At 41.8% G+C, this 16,360-nt stretch overlaps 1 protein-coding gene across 1 annotated transcript in view; it reads left to right on the forward strand.

Annotated features, from left to right (window-relative positions):
• The window catches only part of ARHGAP15 (Rho GTPase activating protein 15), a 464,537-nt gene that overhangs the window by 268,351 nt on the left and 179,826 nt on the right, over window positions 1-16,360 (forward strand). The window lies entirely within an intron of this gene.

Consider the following 16,360-nt stretch of genomic DNA (forward strand, 5'->3'; position numbering starts at 1 on the left):
CAAGCTCCCCCACCCAGTGACATAGGTAATGATTGTGTAACCAGGTGTTGAGCTCAAAATGATACTCCAGAAGTGATGTCACAACCAGAAGAGACTTTTAAAAAAGTGAAAGCCAGGGGAAAACCTGCCTTTTCCCCCCAGCAGCTCACCATTCACTTGCTCTGCTGCCTCCCCCCCACCCAGTGGCACAGCTAAGGCATCTATCTGCTACCTGGGGTCAAAGAAGATTTTGTAGGGCCCCCCCACAACAAAATCAAATTTAATTAATTAAGTAAATAAATAAAAAGTGTTCCCCTTGTTGGTTAGAGACACTGCTCGGGGTGAAGAGGGATGGTTTTTCTTCCCCTGCTAAATATAAGAGGAACACCACTTGAAAAGTGCCTCTTTACCCAGTTAGCAGGGGTAACTGTATTATGATACATGAAAGTGAGAGCTGACTCATATTAACACCTTATTGGTTCCCTGCTGTATCATAATAACATCTCATTGGCTTTCAGAACAATCTATCTCATAGATCAGTTTTGAGTTAAAGAAATTCACTTTTTGTTCCATAAGGCTGTTTTCTGGTTAATTGGCCATAACTTTTGATAGAATACAGTTATTTCAATGTTGTTTGTTTCCTAGCATTCTGCACTAAATCATCTTTCCAATAATATATAACATGATGGTATTACTCATACCTACCAAGGTTTTTACAATTTTGGCTACTAGTGTCAAGCTCAGCTTGTTGCCAGACTAAAGCTTCTTGCCCGCTGCAATTGCTACCCCCTGCACCCTCTTAGCTATGCCACTGCCCCCATTAGCTATCTCTGTGAGTCTCTTTCTTGCCTCTTGCACTCATCCTCCTCTTCCTTGGCCTTTTCCCTTGGTCTGTCACATCCATTCTCTACTTTCCTTCCTATCTCTACTTCCCTCTCCCCTTCCTGCTTCTTGTTCTGCCCTTCCCCTAATTGGTCCTTTTTTTCTTAGTGTCCTTTTAGGCCAACCCCACCCTCAAGCCTGGGGCTGAATTTTGAAGGCCCACCCCACCCTGTCCCTTCAGTTGATCTCCTTGTCAGCTGCTATGAGCTGCAGCCAAGGGCAGGTGGTGATGATTATATCATCAGCCAGTGTGCGGTGACTCACCTGATCAGTGGTGTATGAACTTTAGCATGGCAAGAAGCTGTGGGTCATCATCCATCGCACCAAGCTTAATGCTTCTCTGAGAACCAAGTTTTTCCAACCTGGACCCTGTTAGTGCAACCATGCAGTTGAGACAGTATATGTTGGAAGGGGACTTACTGGGGGAAGGCAGCCCACAATGTTCACAAGGCCTTTAGTGCAAGGGGAACAGTGATGCTGGCTTGAGTGCCTGGGGCAACTACTTAGCACAGGGAAATGATTTGGTTCCAGTGTCAACAGACAGAGAAATGGGGAGAAGAAGCAGGAGGAGGTAGATGAACAAAACCACGGAAGAGACAAGTTAACTTCCTAGATGCGTGGATTGGCATAGAGATTTTTGTGAAGTGATAAGGTGTTAGTGCAGCACAGCAGGAACAAGAGTACACAATGAGAGGTCAGACACTTCGGGAGTCTCCCACCAAAATATTTATAGGAACTTTGAAACTAGAAAAGGCATGACCCTCTGAACCAGTACAGGCTTGTTTCTTCATTTTGTTCTCCACCCATTTGTTTACAGACTGTTTCCCTGGAGTTGGACTAGTTCCACTTCCTTGAATTAATGGGATTGGAGCTGGACAATCAAGGTGCAAGGAAATTGACACTGAATTTAATGCAAGGCTTCAGGGGTTTGACCCCATGCTTCTTTTTTGGGGCCTAAATGACCTTTTTCCCCTCCATTCATAGGATCTCTCAATGGGTGTGCCATGTCTTGTATACATCAATTATGCAACTATGCAAGGAGCACCTTTTCCATGTAGTTTCTTCAAGCCCAGGGTTTGAAGGTGGGAGGAGAGGAAAAGCCACAGGGGAAAAAATGCCCTTTCAAATCCTAGACTGAATGTGTTTGTGGCATCATCCTGGAACAAAAAGGCATGTAAATTTGAGTTGGGCTGTATGCCTATAGCATTGAACCTGACCAGACACATGCCAGGGGCACCTCAGTACAGCTTCGGGTGTTGGGTAACAGAGGTATTGGCTAGCTTTGTCTCTTGGCCTCTGTGTGGGGCAGCCTTTGTATATACCCAGAGCTCCCTGTGAGCTTTTGAGTTCATACATGATGAAGCTCCTCATTTGAGAAAACTGTGTTTAGATCGTAGGAATGCTAGTTCAATAGAAAGTGCTGCCTTTATAATTTATTTATTTTTTTGCAGTTGGATATGCTTAGAGATTGTGAGAAGCTTTCAGTGTTTGAGCAAGGTCAACATTTTTTCTCATCTTCTAGAATTCTGCATGCAAGATTTGTCCAGCCAGCAGTGAATATGCATTGAAACCACAACTGCTAATGTAAATTAGGTAGTTAAAGGCTCTTTGGCAACAGCTGTGCACAGCCTTAGTAGACTGGATGTTCTGGTTGTGTTCCAGCAATTTTGAACTAATCGAAGGGCCTCAACCAGTGCAAATTAGGGCAGCTCCACAGAGGGTGAAAATATGGAAGATCAAAGGAGCAGAATAAAGGTGGGAATTCATTTTCTTCCTGCCTTTATCTGGCTTAGTGAGGCAGTGTGTAGCAACACTACATTCACTTAGTCTGCTGCAGTCCTATTAAAATAAATAGGAGTATATTAGCATATTCATAAATTCACTTTTTATTGTGTAATTCTGGTTTCTTCTGATCTACAGTAGACCAATGATTGGAAGCAAATTTTGTACCAATAATACAAAATCAACTTTCACAGCCATGGCAAACATGAATAGGAACAAATATCGATTTTTTAATAAATTCATAAGTTCATTGACAGTTCCAGTTAACTGAGCCCTAAAGATTCAGTTCAGTGGACAAAGTAAAATAACTTATGTAAAATATATTACAGGTAAAATCCAACAATGGGCCCACTCCAGCTGCCTTAGTCCAACCCATTTGGAGTTGGAACTAGGAAAAAGGTTCTTTAAGACTGCAATTCTAAACACACGTTCCTGGGAGTAAGCCCCACTGGCCATAATTTAATTTACTTCTGAGTAGACAAGCCTAGGATTGCACTGTAAAAAGCATGCGCAGCCCAATCCTCTTTAGCACTGGCGCAGCGGGGCCACATGACCCATGCATATCCAGCACTGAAACTGAGCAGGCCAGAGGTTTCCTCAGGGTGAGGAAAAATTTGTTCCCTTACCCTGTGTTGAGCCCCAGGCTGCCCAATGGGGCTACTCGGATCTGCGCCAGCAAAATGGGTAGCACAAATCCAAGAAGCCCTTTGTAGGGCTTACAGACCTGAGACTGTGGTGAAGATAAGGTGGACACCTCCTCTGCTGCCCCGATTCCTCCCAGATCTGAACTGCCCCCTGCCTTCCCCCACCCCTAAATACCCCCTCCCTGCCTCTGTTTCACCCCTCCCCTATCCCTCCACTGCTCGGCACTCTGCTTACCAGTGCCAGTAATCATTTGGCTGGTAGAATTTGGCGCTGGTAGGATGGTGCAGGCTTTCCTGCCGATGCTCTCTGCTTATGAGTCATCACAAACAAACTTTACAGCACATCTGCAATGGCTAGCAATAGAGCGGTAGTTGCGCTGTGCTAGTTTAGGATTAGGCTGTGTGAGATGTTGATCCTTCAGTAGGGCTTAGACTGTCCATTTATATGTAGAGCTGCAGTCAATGGCTGTTAGAACCAATTCACACTTACACCTTGAAATCAGTTAGCAACGCATGTGCATTTAAATTGCCAATTGTTGCATTTAAAGTGTTTAAATGTTGCATTTTAAGTGTAGGGCCCTAATTCCATGTTTATTTTAGAGAAATAAGTCCATTTAAAGGAGTGTGCCCCATTTAGAGTGGATTCCCCTGAATGTATATTGTGCCATTTAAGCCTGAATAATTTTTTGCACTTGGATTTTTAGAACTAAAGTGTGAATTATTATATAGCCAAATCCATTGAGCTATTTATAAACTTTGTGTCACATATTCATCAGGGATTCATTGAACTTATATAAATTGTGCATCCCATATCGTTCGCAATCAGTATTTAAATAGAAAATAAAATGGATTGTGTTGTCGTTTAGATCACCATATGGGCTGCAGCCTAGTTGAGATCTTAGTTTCGTGCGATTATTTATAGAGATACCAGCAAAGTTTCCCCGGTTCAGTCGTGAAAATGAAGACTGGGCACTCATAATGCTAACCTTAAAAGAAGCATCAAGGATTGCAAATGCCTGCATTCTTCTCCAGCTAGGAGACTTCTGAGTTGTAGAAGAATGGCCAATTTATCACCCACTATAAGCTGCCAAATTGCTTCCTCACCAGGCTGGCCCTTATCTTCCCAAATCCCTTTTTCTCTTTAGCCCAGTGTTTCTCAAACTTTTAGCACTAGGACCCACTTTTTAGAATGAGAATCTGTTAGGACCCACTGGAAGTGACTTCATGACCAGAAATTACATCAGGCAGCATCAGGCAGGAAAATTTTTAACAATCCTAGGCTGTGCACTTACCCAGGAGTAAGTCCCATTTACTATCATTGTTAAAAGTATGTACACAGTAGCCTGTTAACAGTACAAATCTGTAACATTTCCCCAAATGCAGTCACATACCATGGTAGCATCAAGTCTAATATATTAAAAACAAAATATTGAAATGATAGGGACCCACCTGAAATTGGCTCGCGACCCACCTAGTGGGAATGCTTGGATTCTTGTCCTTGAAAGAAAGGAGGGTAATCAATTCCTGCTCTTCCTTCTCTCTGCAGTGCATTGTCGGCACATCCCAAGAAGAAAGGTCCTGATGGTCCTTGGGGGATTGTGTCTTTTTTGCAGTAGCTACTGTCAAGGAATTGGAACTTGCTAATTATCTAGCTACAGGAGCATTGATGCTTTTGCCTGTCCTTGTCAATGTTCATAGGACGGGGTGATGCTTGGAAATCTGGGTGCAAGATGGGTGAGGATATTTTTGGGTGATACATATTTTGTGACAAAATAAGTAGATCTTTTCCTAGGAAATTCAGAATGGGTGGGAAAGTGGGAAAACTTGTCCCTATCTACTTATTTATTCCAGCCTCATCAGTATGAACTATTGTTTTGGCCATTTTTCCTGCCAATCTCAAGTCCATGCGATCATGTAAATGGTACTCCTGTTGATTGATCATCTGATGGCCTGAAAACTTCATAGCACATTGTCCTCGGCCATGTCTTACTATTGATAAGGCCTACAGAATTTGGGCCCGATCAAGCTGGAAACCTGATGAGTGGAGTCACTTTAATTGTTCAATAAAGCTCTTGCATGTACGGTTTTCCTGGGTGCATAAAAACAAGAGGATTATTAAACCCCTAGCAGGCCACCATACATGACTGTTGTGTGCTGTGTTCTAACATCACTATAAGTTGTCTTGTTGGATATTGAAGATAATTGAGGCTTGAACACTAATTTATTGCCTTTCAATTTCTGGATTTTTTTTCTTTTTAGTTTAATAAAGTGTAGCTGATGAATCTCCTTTGGTGTTACATAGGGATCAGATGTGATCCCTTTTAACAAATCCTGATTCATTAGCATAACTCAAATCCATCCTTTAATGTGTCTCTGAAGGAAAAGCAGATGCATATGTTTTCAGACACGCTTGCTTTAGAATCCTGACTTACTAGTATAGTCTGCTTCTTATTTAGGGGGAGGGCTGTCTTGTATGTTCCATGCTTTGTCATGAATCGTCATGCTCTGCCATACAACTTCTGAGTTCTTGTTTTTTTTAGCATACTCGTGGTAGCAACTGAATGTTTTGTAGAGCAAAAGCATGTTAGTTTCCTACCATGAAGTTTCATTAGGATTAGATTCTGGCCATGCAAATGAGTTAAGATTCGTTAGCAGAGCTTAATTCCAATCTCCAGTAAGTCTATGTGAAATGCTCATTTGATAAGGTTCCTTCATTGTCTTCAGAAGAGTTTATCCCTTAATCTGTTAAAATGTTATGAAAATGCAGTTGCAATGCTTACCCTGAGAGAGCACTTTTAAATGTTAATTTTTAAGGCTTGTATTAAAACATTTTTTAAGTTACAAAATGGAACGACACAGATTAAAACTAAAGGAGTTGACCAAATTTCATGTCCTAGAAAGCATCTATTTAATTTTTTATAGGTGAATTAAATGACTGGAGAAATTATTTATTTCTATGCCCTCTCTTTTTCGTGGCAGAAGCAGGAAAGGAAAGGATGGAGAGAATTTCGTACCTTTTTTTATAACAAGGATTATTGTCCAAGGAAGATAGAATGTTGGCTATTTTCTGAGAGTTAGGAACTGGAGTAAAAATCCCTTTCAACTCCAGTTATTTATTTTCCCTACTTTTCTAATAAGAGTACTCAAAGTGGTGTTAAAAAATTAAAGGCAATGAAAACAACTAAGAACAATCAAAACTATTTAAAATAGTTAAAATAGTATATCAATAAAAACAGCAGCAACATTTTAAATATAACCCGCACATCAATAGTGTGAGAATGTTTTCTTGCAGCTTTGCTATGAATGGTGTAGATTCTGAATAGTCAAGTTCATTAAAAGAAATATTTACACCCAGATATGCAAGTACTCTCTTATAAATCTTCCCAAAATGTGCAAGGTTATGTTTTTAGCTACTCTTTCACTTAATTGTCTCATGAAACATTTTGCAACCTGTCTTGTCAAAAACAAATCAAAATTTGTTTTGTTTTGCAGTAAGTGCTCTTTCTGTAAAAATTGCCATGTAACATCCTATAAGGACTTGTAAATGGTAGCTATGAAATGTTATCCGAACGGAACCACTTTGGTTCTCTTTCCATGCATTCCACTGGGATTTACATGAGCTTGTGCAGGTAATCAAATCATACATAAGATGGGAAATCAGGATTGCCCATGTGTTGGACTACAGATGTCAAAACTGAGGGCCCAATCCTATTATTATTATTATTATTATTATTATTATTATTATTATTATTATTATTATTATTAACAGTATTTATAGACCGCTTTTCAATTAAAGTTCACAAAGTGGTTACAGAGAAAAATCAAATAACTAATGGCTCCCTGTCCCAAAAGGGCTCACAATCTAAAAGATGCAAAAGATGGCCAGCAGACAGCCACTAGAAAAGACACTGCTGGGGTGAGGTGGGCCAGTTACTTTCCCCCTGCTAAATATAAGAGGAGCACCCACTTGAAAAAGTGCCTCTTGCCCAATTAGCAGGGGTGAATCCAGTCCTATCCAACTTTCTAGCACTGATGCAGCCATACTAATACGGTGTGCACTGCATACTGTGGTGGTGGGGGGGTATCAGTCATGGAGGCATCCTCAAAGTAAGGGAATGCTTGTTCCCTTACCTCGGGGCTGCATTGTGGCTGCATTGGCACTGAAAAGTTGGATCAGATTGGGCAGTAACAGCCCAAATCCTAACCAACTTTCTAACACCGATGCAGCTGCAACGCAGCCCAGAGGTAAGAGAACAAACATTCCCGTACCTTGAAGAGGCCTCCATGACATTCCCTCCCACACCACAGGATGCAGCATGTGTTCCGTTAGCATGGCTACACTGGTGCTGGAAAGTTAGTTAGGATTGGCCTGATCCAAATGAGCAGTGCACCTCAAAACAATGTGCACAAGTCATTTGGGCAGTGCCTATAAACAGACTCTATACCTGTGGACTCCTTTTTTTTTTTCTTTTTTTTTAAATCCCATTGTGCATACATTGGACAAGGGTATGTGCATTCATTGAAGGACAACTGTAACCAGAGTTCTCTACATAATGCCATGTAAATAAAATAGCATTAGCAGTATTGGGTTTTGTAACAGTCATAGCATGGGAATATAAACAAAATTATGGTTGAATAAGGCCAATTGATTTCAAGAAAGATATACTTACCAAAACATTTACGGCCCAATCCTTTCCAAGTTTTGAGCTTGTAAAGCACGCACTCCGCCGGCACACCAGACCTTCATGTGTAGGCCATAATGCACGTTGTGACACACATTACGGCAGCACCAGTGGGAAGGCCAGATCCTTCTGCCTAGTGGGCACACAGAGGGGCATGCACTGGAACAGGTAAGTCCAGCAGATAAGTTCGGTGCAAGGGGGGTGCAGAGCATTTGTTTCACTGGCATACTTGCCTGTTTTTTTTTCGTTCCATTGCAAAGTCTGGAAGTATGTTCTCCAAGTTCTTTAGTTTTGCATCTGTCATCACCCTAACCTAATGCCGTTTGTAGAAATGCTGATCCAAAGTTCAGTTACCAGTTAATGCCAGAATGTCAGGTGCCTCTCAAGAACTAAAACAAGCCAAGTATTCAAGCAATCAGATGAAAGACTCTTTCTTTAAAACCAATGTCAGAAAATTACCAATTCATTAACACAACATTTATCATCAGGAAAATTCGAATCAAATAGACCCATCTTTAATTCTGTAATCTTGATCTGGGTAGTGATATCATAATATTTCATAAAGCAATTTTGTTTATTTCTCAGAGGTTGTGATAGGATGTCGAACTTGAACTGTGGAGATCTAGGTTCAAATTAATGCTGTCCCAAGATTTCATATACTGTATATGCAAACGTTTCTCCCTGATTTTTTAATGTGTTGGCCTCAAGAATCTGTCATGACTAAAAGAGTCCACCTTTTCCAGGTTTTCTGCCTCCTGATTTCTTCCTGTTCATATATTCAGATCCAAACTTCTAACTGAAATCTATTAGCTGCATGGGTGCTACCTAACAGCAAAACAATGAGTCTAAAAGTACCTTAAAGACTAACAAATTTATATGGTTCCATTCCATTTCATCTTGCTTTTAATTGTTTTTATTTTTAATGTTTATTTGTATTATATTCTGTATTTTAATGTTTTGATTGTTAGCCACCTTGGGTGCCCTTCAGGGAGAAAGGCGGAATATAAATCTAATCAATCAATCAATAAACCCCCAATGAATTTTTAAAAAATCAGTGGATACCAAAATAGTGGAAATAGACCTTTAAAGACCCACTTAGGTTCCGTGCTCCTCCATTGTTGCCCCAGAATACATTGGTATAGAAGCTATACCAAATTCAGCCACCAGATGTGGTGAATAATGGAATCTAATGGATTGAAATTATTCCATTAGATTCCATTATTCACCCCATTTAGTGGCTGAATGTGATATAGCATTTATAATGATGTATTCTGGGGTGACAACAGAGGAGCAAGAAACCCAGAAGTGAGTCTTTAAAGCTATCTTTTACCCCGAGAAGCTTGCAACTGCAAAGGTAGGAAATTGGAGTTTTTCCTTGTTACAAGGCATTTAAAAGTGGACCCTGGTATCATTGGTGAGTCAAATCAGTGGATGCCAAATCAGTGGATACTGGGGTTCCACCTGTATACTTTTGTGGACTGCAGTCATGCACACACAGAAATATGAGATATAGAGGCAAACAAGCAAAATTGAAACCGGAGGTGTCAGTTAGTAGGAAATGAAAGTTATCAGGTCCCATGACCAACTAGTGAGAGGATGACTTGGACAGACTGGAAAACCAGATGAATGTTTTCAGACTGGCAGAAATTAATTTAGGAACTGAAATTTACCTCAAGAGGGCAACAACTAGTTTGTTGAACAGAAAAACTGTGTTTTGCAGCAACTATAGCCAAATCCCTACTCAGTCTTGAAGCGAACTGAATGGTGTGTGAGAAGTTGCTATCTCTCAGCTTAACCTGCCTCACCAGATTGTTATAATGGTAAAATGGAATAACCATTTATACATTCCCGTCAAGTTTCTGAAGGAAAGAAAGAATGGACAATGGGTGGATGGATGGATGGATACTAGCTTTCCACTATTTTTTGCTGGTTAGTCAGTAGCTTGGATAAATTCAAGGTTGTTTACAAAACAACAGTTCCATAAGTTTTGAACAGTGTCATGTCTTTTTTTTAACTCAGTGGGCTTCTTCAGGCAGGATGAGCAATACACTATGTTAAAGCTATCATCATCATCATCATCATCATATGCCTCAGAACCTTGGAATGACTGTCCTCTCTTCTCCTTTCCCTTTATATCCACATAAAAAGTTGTCATGTCCTCTACTACCTCAAATGTATGGTTTTTATGTGCATCTATCAGTAACCCATAATGTGAACCATGCTGCTGAGCACATTGGGAATATACAGATCTTCTTAAAAATGGTTGTTGTTTTTTTTTCATACTGTAGTATTGACTAACTGTCGGTGTTTGATGTATGGGTTACCAGCCTGATGTAGACTTATGGTTAGAGCTTAAGTTGTTAGTTCTGCTTTTGCAGCCAATTCAGAATAACTACAGATGCCTCAAGATATTAAAATTGACTGCTCAAATGGACTCAGTGTGGGAGTTTCATTGGTTTTAAATTGATAACAGCTGAAAGAGTGAATGATTAAAGCTGTATAAGGGCATAAAATGCAGCTCTATTTTTTCCTTTTCATTTTTCCTCTTTTTTTTTTTTTTACTAGTTCTTGTGAACAGCTCTTTGTATGGGAATTTTCTTCACTATAATAAAACATATATATTTCGTTAGTTGAAATTTTTAAATGATGAACAAAAACATTTCAGAGGCCTATCGACAGAGCAATTCCTGAGAAATTGGAATAAACTTCGAGAGGACAGAGTGGTTTCTATTCAGGAGGGAGCATTTAAAGTTAAGTAGTATTCCATAAGGTGGTAATTGTGTCTATTTCCCAGACATTTGAACTAAATAAGCTGGATAGGAAACATAAACTGTCATAACCGGAGGTTAGGAGTGTTGTGTACGTCTTTGCCTCCCACCCCTACCCTTCCCCGCAGTGAATAAGAAAGTGGAGTTCCAAAAAGCCCTTTCACTTATAAATCAAACAAAGTCTCTTTACTTTCTTTATTCCCTTGGAAGCAGATATTGAGAAAGATGTTCCGGTTGCTTCTGTATCACAGCAAGATTTAAAACATTTAGACATAAAAAAATAGGAATTCTTTTTTCTAGAAAAGGATGAGTGATGTAGATTTTTCTAAAACTTCTGTGAAGTAGAATGTGAAAGTTATGAATCCCTAACATCCATCATTCATATTAATCAAAGGTTTCAGCAGTTTCTAAAATTTGGTGTCCGGAATGACGAACCGGTATCCCATAGGCTTCAGACAGCCCAAATATCCTCACCCATTGCCACCTACTCTTCAGGTACTACCAAGGTGAGCATAGCTCAGCCTACCTGGTTGTAGTATTGCCTGAACAAATAGCTTATCAGCACCCTCTGAAACAGCATAATGGATTTGGGGGTGTACACTCTTACTTCACAAGAGTGAAAGCATGACTGTGCTATCACAGCTAAGGAGAACTCAGCCTCCTGCTCCTCTAGGAACCAATGTATACATTCTGATCTCAGCACCCATAGAGGTTCTGTTCCCAGAACACCTGTGGATGCCGAACATCCTGGATCATGAAATCTGCTGTAGGGGCTAGCATCTGCTCCCAGGCAGTGGTCTGAGTTCTCAGATCGCTACCTCAGGCCTCAGAACCTTCCGGGTGCAACTGGAAGATTCTTCCGATTGTATCTGGGAGCTATAGGTCAGCCTCCTGATCAGAACCCATGGAGGGTCAAATCCATGGGTCACAAATCAGCAAATAAGGAGGTACCTGTATTTCCCATTTATCATGGGAGTATTATGTAATGCCTTTTTGCCTGATAAATACAGGAGTTTATGCCAGCATATTTAACCCCTGCTAACTGGGCAAAAGGCACCTGTTAAAGTGGTGCCCTCTTATATTTAGCAGGGGGAGAGCAACTAGGCTCTTTGCACCAGCATGGTGTCTTTTCCAGCGGCTGCCGCTGGTGCTTTTTTGTGGGCCCTTTGGGGACAGGGAACCATTGATTGATTTTATTATGTAAACCGCTTGTAAACTACTCTGAGAAGAGTATATGTATTCTTAATAATAATAATAATAATAATAATAATAATAATAATAATAATATTCATGCAAATATCACTGTTCCAATTGACCAACTAATCCCTCATCCTTGATCCCTCACTCAACAGATGACATCATACATCAGAAGCCCATTCAAATCCCCCTCCCCATTTCAGCCAGCACAATCCAATTTTCCATTCCTCTGTTAACTGCTTGCTTCTTTGCCTGCAGTCATAAGCAGTCCTGATTATGGCTTAGCAGTGGTTCAAAACTTTTTAGTACTGGAACCCACTTTTTAAAACGATACTCTATCTGGATCCACCTAGCTAACAAGAGGTTTTTTTTTTTAAAGTTTCACTTTACCAGCTGCTCAAGCATCTGTTTTTATATTTTTATGGGGGGGGGGGGCTCTTGGAGCATTTGTTGAGATCCACGTTCATCAAATCAGGACCATTCTGGTACACCTGGTGTTTCCCTTCATAGGGGATGGGCAGCCCAATCCTGAGCTGCCTGCAGCGCCCAGGCTCGGTGGCTCCGTGGAGGGCTGCTGCCAGATCCTGCGCATCCCGTATTACCGCAGGAGGCACCTCGGGAGAAGGGGACATTTGTCCCCTTCCCCCAAGTAAGGGAAGCTGTCCTGCAGTGGGGCTACTCTCTTTAGCGCTGACCAAAAGGTTGGCGCTAAAGTAAAGGTGCTCGTGTAGGGTGTGCAGCCCTCCACAAGCGCCCTGGATCCTGGGGAGCTCAGCTCTGCGGATCTGCCTCTCCCCCGACACGCCACCCGCCTGCCCCCTGATATGCCTCTGCCCTCCCCAGAATGCCTCCCCCATGCCCCGGCCATGCCCTCGCCTCATGTTCTGCAGCCCGGTGGTCCGGAAGACTGCCGAGCCACGGAACCCGGGCGACCGCCGTGCACTAACCCAGCTCTGGCTGGCCAGCTCTGAGTGCCCAATCCTATCCAACTTTCCAGCACCAGTGCAGCCGCAATGCAGCCCCAAGGTAAGGGAGTAAATGTTCCCATTCCTTGTGGAGGCCTCTGTGACTGGTCCCCCACCACAGGATGCAGTTCACACCCCATTGGCACAGCTACGCCGGCCCTGGAAAATTGGATAGGATTGGGCCCTGAGAGCTCAATCCTATACCTATCTACTCACAAGCAAGTCCTATTATAGTGAATGGAATTTACTCCCAGGAAAGTGTGGATAGGATTGCAGCCTAGGACATGGTCACTTACTCATGAATAAATATTGTGTGGCTCAATTTCACTTTCCATAGGGCTCAATACATTTTCCTTGACATCTTGGAGGGGGGAGTCTTCCTTCTTAAGAGTTTGTTGGAGCCTGCATTCATTGGATTGGGACCACCATCCTGGTGATATTGCATTCCACTTGGCCTGCCCTTTGAAGTTGACCAAGGCACATGCTCATGCTCCTCTGTATTGGTTTCTATATAGCTCAATAAATTTTCCTTATCAGCTTGTCAGTTTGGCGACCCACCAAAAACCAGATTGTGACCCACCGTTTGGGAACCACTGGATTGGGGTATTGACCCCCAGATCTCAAATGCTCAATTCTCTGTCAGCAGAGTATGCTATTTCCTGGAAAATAAAATTATTTGAGGAAGTATTCTCAATGTCTAAGTAATGTGTTGGAGGATGAAATATGTCCTCCCTGAAAGAGCATAAAATGCAGCGTCTTGCTTGATAGCTCTGTGGAAAAATCTAAGGGCGAATACGCCAATCCTTAATGTTGTGCAGGTTACTATATAGTTAGTTATACATGCTCTCCTAGGATTATTTCAGGCTTTGCCCAGAAGCATTGATTACAGAGGCACTATCAAAGGCCTCTGCACCAATTTTCCAAGTGTCATGCTCTGCTGGAAAGGTATGCGGAGACGATCTCTTGGTTTAAATGATGATCTTATAGCCACATTGTTTAAACATTTTAAACTGCTTCTATTGAATGGTTTCCCTCATAGGCTTGATTCATTTGGATTCTGCTGACAAAGTTTCCATTACAGGGCACTCTTTTTATAATTTGTCAAAAATATATAGCGGAGATGAAGGAGGATAAAGCTAATTTATAATCGGAGAGCACTAACCTGGTTATGCTGACACACTGCATGATGAACACCCTCAGCTCACCAGAGGTTTAGAGATGAAGCACCAAAAGGCAGTATGGTGTAGTTAAAACGCAAATTCATTTTGTAAGCAACGCAATTTACAAGTGTTGTCATGGGCTAGGACCAGTTTATTCCTGTTAAAACTTGGCATCCACCTTAAAATGATAATCTTTAAAAAAATCACCAACCTGAAATCTGCTTCATTGAAGACCTTAATGAAAATATTATGAAAAAAATAGATGCTATGTGGGGACAGGGTGGGTAGGGAGTGGAAGGACTAGGAGTGGGGTGAGCAGGCAGGGGGGAGGAGCCAGGGGCAGCGAAAAGGCAGGAGGGGTGGATCCAGCAGCAATGGCACACACCAGATCTTAAACCCTTCCATTTTCAAACCTCCATGCCCCTTGTCTCTCCTCAGATATATGCCACCAAAAGAGGTGGCATAAGTCCAAGGATATCCTTAGTCAGCCCCAGGGAATATGTGCAGGCAAGTATAAATATTGTGTACCTACCTCCCATTTGCCCTTGAATCACCTCTTCTCACCACTGGATGCATCACATGCCTTTTTGGCTTAGTTGCATTAGCACTGCTAGTGGAGGATAGGGTTGGGGCCTAAGGGCCCAATCCTAAAGACACTCAGAACCATTGCTGCGTGTCACAAATGTGCTGTAAGTCACATCTGTGGCACCCAAAGAGGAGGGGCTGTCAGTGCTGGGCCAACGCCAGTTGGTCTAAGCCGCACCCAAGCAGTGCTAGTTGGCGGTAAGTATTTTTGGGGCACGGAGAGGCAGGGAGTAGTGGGACAGGGGGGAGAGCCGGGCAAGGGGAGAGACTGGGGCAGGAGTGGGGGTGGTACCAGTAGAACTCTGCTCTGCTGTATTCTGAACTCAGTGTCAGGCTGGAAGGCCCGACATGGACTCTCTCAAGTCTGTTGTGGCAAAATAGCTGGAAAGACTTTAAAAGTCCCATTGCGAGGCTTGGAGCTTTCTCCCGTGGAAAGGAGCCAAAGGTCCCCTGATGACACTTCCGGTGGCCTCGGCACTGCCACTGGATGCAGCAGTCGCCGTTTTGGTGCCACTGCACTTGGCAGAGCCTCCAGCTTTATGATTAGGCAGCCTGTCATGACTAACTTGAGTTTGGATGGGTTCACTATGTTTATTGCCAAGCATATATCACTTCCTGAAACAATTAGAAGTATAGAATAATACTGTGAAGAAACAACAGCTGCTTTTGTTAACAGTCTCCATCCAAAGTTAATTCAATAAAAAAATGAGAATTTAGAAATCAGTCACAGTTTCATACTGACACTAGTGCAGGATCTATACGTGCAGCAAATAAGATGTTAGAATGCTGGAGCAGCAGAATAGATGGTATCCCTTCTATTCTACTAGATAGATGGTATCTATCTAGTAGATGGTATCCCTTCCATTCTACTAGATTCTAGGCAGGGAAACACACTTTTGAATGGAAGTCAAATGGAAGTTTCCTAGGAAGGATGCTGAAGGTGAAGACCTCCAGGATAGCATTTCCACCTGCTGGCACGTAACATCCACAAGGTTTGCAGAGCAGCTTTTAAGCAGACTCCAAGGGAAAGAGGCCAAGAGCTGTGCAAAGGGATAAGGGTGTAAATATTATACCAAGTTCATGATCTGTCTATATGTATTCAGTATATTAAGCAAATCCTTTTAAAAATTGAATGTTACAGATTTAAAACATGGAACATAACATTTCAAGTATCCCCATCCCTAAAGTTTGTCCACCTACGGTAAATTTTCATCAAGCAATGGTTTATTTATTTATCTACTTCACTTGCACCCTGCCTTTCTCCCCGAAGGAACCCAAGGCCGCTTACAATAATAACTAAAAACACAATGAAAAATATGAATTAAAAACAAGATAAAAAAACACATTAATAATAAGAACATTCTTAAAAACAGCAATCAGATAAAAAGATGTAAAAGGAGCAGACAGCAGGAGTTTATAAAAAGGCCCCAAGCCTGTAGAAGTTAAAAGATGTTAAAAAGGCCAGGGACTCAGAAGACTTGCCTGAAAAGAAATGTCTTCAGGCCTTGCCTGAAAGTTTCAAGAGAGGGAGCAGTTCATAAATCAAGGGGGAGGGAGTTCCATAGTGTTGGTGCCACTACTGAGAAGGCCCTATTTTTTGCTGCTGCCCCACGTACCTCCCTGCGGTTGACATGGGAATATTAACCTTACCCTTTTACCTCTTTGCATATTCAAGTGCTTCTTTTGTGTATCAATCCATGCTTCATCATTTTAACC

Source organism: Tiliqua scincoides, chromosome 1 (genome assembly GCF_035046505.1).
Source record: "Tiliqua scincoides isolate rTilSci1 chromosome 1, rTilSci1.hap2, whole genome shotgun sequence".
NCBI lineage: Eukaryota > Metazoa > Chordata > Lepidosauria > Squamata > Scincidae > Tiliqua > Tiliqua scincoides.